We start from the raw sequence: 4,572 nt of genomic DNA, 5'->3' as shown, positions 1-4,572 counted from the left end.
GAACAAACACATAGTTCAGGCTAAATTTTTAAAGCGGTTGTCTAGTAATGACGGCAATATGTATTGTTTCATTTTTCAAAGGAAATTGTAAATTTTATAGGTAAAAGCGTATACTCTAGTACCCACTAAATTATTTTTGCCTAGATATATGTACTCCCTTAACAAAGAGGTAATACGCTTTATGTATTCGTCCCTTTATTTATGTTGGTGCTTGATAAAAAATATCTTTATATCTTTTGAAATATTATATTTTTGTCATTGTTGGATTCTAAAAACTTTGATAAATATATTACGTACTACATATTAGTTCTTTTTCTGTGAAGGCGTGTTTTATCAAATGTGAACAATGTAATAAATAATTTATATGAAAAAAAATAACAAAAATAAGTACGCAAGTTTCTAAGCACAATGGAATATTTAGGGATATTTTTTTAAAATTTATTGGGTTGGCTGGTGAGTATTCAACTAAGAAGGCATGTTGCCCAGCTTTTATACTTTACACTACGAATTGTATAGAAATAACATTTACATTTAAATTTTTGAAAACAAAATATATGGTGTAGGTTGTATTTCAAAACTGTATTTCGTAAAATAACAATGAAGAAACTATAAATAAACTTAAGAAATTAAAACATATATCTATTCATGGAAAAAAGTGCAAATACTCCATCCCTGGTGGGGATCGAACCCACGACCTTTGGATTAGAAGTCCAACGCGCTATCCTCTGCGCTATAGGGACATATATTTTGATTTTGATATTTCTAATCACCGAGTGACCCTTATATTTATTGAAAAGTACATTAATTTCATTTTAAACCTCTTTGGTGTATTTTGATCAACGATATTTATTGGTGAAAATAAAAAGTATCCGTTTAAATAATACCTGCAATATTGAGTAATAGACATGACATAAATTATCTTCCATATCAACATTCGGATCCCTTGCAACATTTGTAAACGGTAATAATATCAAATAATTGCAGATTTCAAAATGATAATAAGAAGCAAAGAAGAATATTATTTTGTAGTTGAAATAAAAAATTATAAAGAGTATGAGAGAAATAATAGTATTAGAAATAATACTGAAGGTAATTATTACTTTTATACACATTTTGCTGCAATTAAGCTATCTATTCGTTTTAGGCTAGTATATGAACTTTACTTCAAACAAAAGTCGGAGGTAGTCAATCTATTAATGAAATTTACCCATCGAATAGTTGGGTACAATATACAAAAATTGCAGTAGCGATCATAGTTGATAATATTTAGAGATTCTTAGGATATTTTCACTGCTTTCATGTAGAATAGTGCTGGTGGCTTCTTTGGTTTGTCTTAACCATAATAACTAACAAACACTATGTTGGCTGGATTTGATCTAAATATATGCGTGCCTATATATATTATCGTTTGTTATATATATATTGTATAAAGCTGAACTACCGACCTCAAGAAACAATACTGTTGCAACATATGCTGACGATACAGCGAGTTTATCATCACACGAGGATCCAATACCAGCCCCAAGAAACCTCCAACTTTATCTTAACAAAATCAAATTGTGGTTGAAAACGTGGCGTACCAAAGCAAATGAAACAAAATTTACCCATCTGTCATTTACCCTTTGTAGAAGAACATGTCCCTCAGTAAAATTGAATAATCATGAACTTCCGCGAGCAAACAACGTTAAATATATGGGAATGCATTTCGATCAACGTTTGACATGGAAAAAACATATAGTGACAAAACGCAAACAGCTTAGGTTTAAACTAAACCAACTGTATTGGTATAGTATGTATAACTATATCCCCATAGAACCAATAACGAGTGTGATTAGGAGTGTTAGTGCGAAGTGCTCTGAAAGACTATTAGTGCATCCCAATGAACTCACCAAACAGTTAAATGTGCGCAATGAGAGTGAAGTGCGTAGGCTCAAACACAAACTACCATACCATCTGATTTATACACACATAGGGTGAGATTTAATAATTTCTACAATAAGCTACAATAGTTTTTAGCATAAGCTAGGATAGACTTTAAAATACGTTAGATTAGTATCTAGAATAAGATTTAGATTATAAGTTGTAGAGTAGTTCACTTACTGTAGTGATTTTGTACATGCTAGGATAGTTATATTATATAACTGTAATATATATCATATAATAATACTTATTGTCCACGGGCAGAGTGTTCACGTTCTAGAATGTAACATAAATAGGTTTAGGTTGGTATTAAGCTAAATTGTGTGTATATAGTAGAATATAAAATAAGTGTGGTAGATAGGTTAAATAAGGTTTTTGATTATTTTATTTAGTTATTACCACGATTATTGTGTACATATTTCATTTTAAAATGTTTGATTAAGTAGTATTATTATTGTGTACTTTTGAATGAGTTCTTTATTTATTTTTTGAAGTCGGTTCAATTTTATTTTGGTAAAAAAATTTTACAGTGAGTTAGTTTTTAGCATTTTTTCAAATGCAGAACTATTTCTTGTTCTTATTCTCATTTTTAGGTATAAAAGCAACAAAAATTAAACGTGTAAAAATGATGTAGTGTTATTTTAGGTTTTGAGATTTCTCCTCTTGCGGTCATCGAGTGAATTTTTCAGGGAAAAGTAAGATTACAGCGAAAAAAAATCCGTATCGAGTTTTTGTTTTGACATTTCTTCCCCCGGACATCAAATGACTTTCGCGTGATTTGGAATCGAATTTTATTTTCAATCAAATATTTTTTAAATATCAATATTTTTCTCTCTAGTGATATATACCTACAATAGACTACAGAGAAAACTACGGGAATAAACAAGCAGCAGAAAAGCGATGTTGCTATGGTTGAGGAATGTTAACGGCGGGTGTAAGAAGGAATCTCATTCAAGATCCCACGACTTTTTGTTGTTTAACGAAACTAGTGCTATTTACGATCCATTCGTGTAAGTTCGGCTCGAATATCATTTCCTTTTCCTTCGTGTGGCCAGCGACCGTTGTTTAAATCACTAAAAATAGACTTGAATTCATTTCAGTTCATCAGTTGGAATAAATAGTGGTAAGCTCTATTATACCCATTTTATCCTTCTGGTAGTTTTTGAATATGAAGCCCAACAATGACATTTATCTTAATTATCTCACTTTTTGTCACAAACAATCACTTGTAATCAAAAGTGATATCCTATAAAAAGGAACAATCGTTTTTCTAAATAACGTATCCTAAATTTCATCGCGCTATTGTTTACGAGAGTAGCGATTAGATAGTTTTTTATGTTAATTTTGTGTTTACATTGTTCTTCAATTAGTTTATAAAATTATTTATTGCTTAATAGACAAAATAAGCAGCACATATTTCGAAAAAAAAATTATTCTTCTTTATCTCTTTTTCAGGACTCTTTATTGAGAGAGGCAATTCATCTTCGTTTTCAAAGCCTAATGTTGTGATACTTTAAGAGAATCTAGTTTTTCATGGGTGCCAATGTTCACTTATTTTTTACGTGGAATTATTATACTATCTTAGTTGCAAAATTATCCATAAAACCTAGACTATTTATTTGTTTATTATCGATTCGTAAATATATTATACTATTGAAGCCCTGTAGGCGATTTTCTTTTTTGTAGAGTTGTAGAAAATTTATAAGAACCTTCTTACCTATTAAAACCCTATTATATCAACATTAGGCGTTAGTTACGTCTCATTTATGTTCCATCAAGTAAAAAGTTATTTGCATATATTTCCTATATTTTTCTATAATATTCAGTACTAACTCTAACTCACAATCTTGTATAAAACACATCATTTTCGCTCACTCATCCGTGTAATAAATGATTAAGGAATAAAGTAAATGATGAGAATAAATGAGGATCTGATTCTAATGTAATACATTATATGTTTGTTCAATATTTAATCTTATCTATTTACTTATTATATATATATATATATATATATATATATATATATAATATATATATATATATATATATATTATATATATTATATATTATATATTATATATATATATATATATATATATATATATATATATATATATTATATATATATATATATGGCTACTTACTCATTTACGAGATTACCCAGCTTGATGACAGACAAAACTGAAGTAATTGTCCCTTGTTGATTTTGAACCATAGAAAAAAATCTATGGTAAGATTTAATTATATTTTAAACTGTATGGCTCCAAACAGACATTTTACAGTATATATACCGATATCTCCCAAAAAGAATGAAGTAAAAATGTAGAACCCTGAACATAAAATGTTTTGTTTAACAGCGCGAGAAAAAAAAACCTTGCCCATCAACAGATACTTATTCTCGACGAGCTGAATAAAACTAGATCCATAAAGAGCATGTATATTGTCCCCACATAATCTTGCAGAATGCGGTTTCATTTCGCGACCTGATTTAATGGTTTTATTTTTTTATGGCTGGATGAACAGTATTATGGAAGCCGGAGTGGTTGTCGTTCCATTCCGCATTCTTGTTATTATTGTTGAATGAAAGAATATTAGGTAAAAAATCATGCATTGTTTGTAATAAGTTAGTTTGTTACGATAAATAATAAAACA

At 29.2% G+C, this 4,572-nt stretch overlaps 1 non-coding gene across 1 annotated transcript; it reads right to left on the bottom strand.

The window, feature by feature from the left end:
- Positions 1–667: 667 nt before the first annotated feature.
- On the bottom strand, positions 668–740 carry TRNAR-UCU (transfer RNA arginine (anticodon UCU)). Its single transcript has one exon. It is a non-coding gene; the product is annotated as a tRNA-Arg (tRNA).
- Positions 741–4,572: the final 3,832 nt, after the last annotated feature.

The sequence above is a fragment of the Rhynchophorus ferrugineus genome, unplaced genomic scaffold, assembly GCF_030347505.1.
Source record: "Rhynchophorus ferrugineus isolate W39M unplaced genomic scaffold, kcgeb_rfMv2 rfM11, whole genome shotgun sequence".
Lineage (NCBI taxonomy): Eukaryota > Metazoa > Arthropoda > Insecta > Coleoptera > Curculionidae > Rhynchophorus > Rhynchophorus ferrugineus.
The sequence above is the reverse complement of the archived record's forward strand: the minus strand, read 5'-3'. Positions and strand labels throughout refer to the sequence as shown.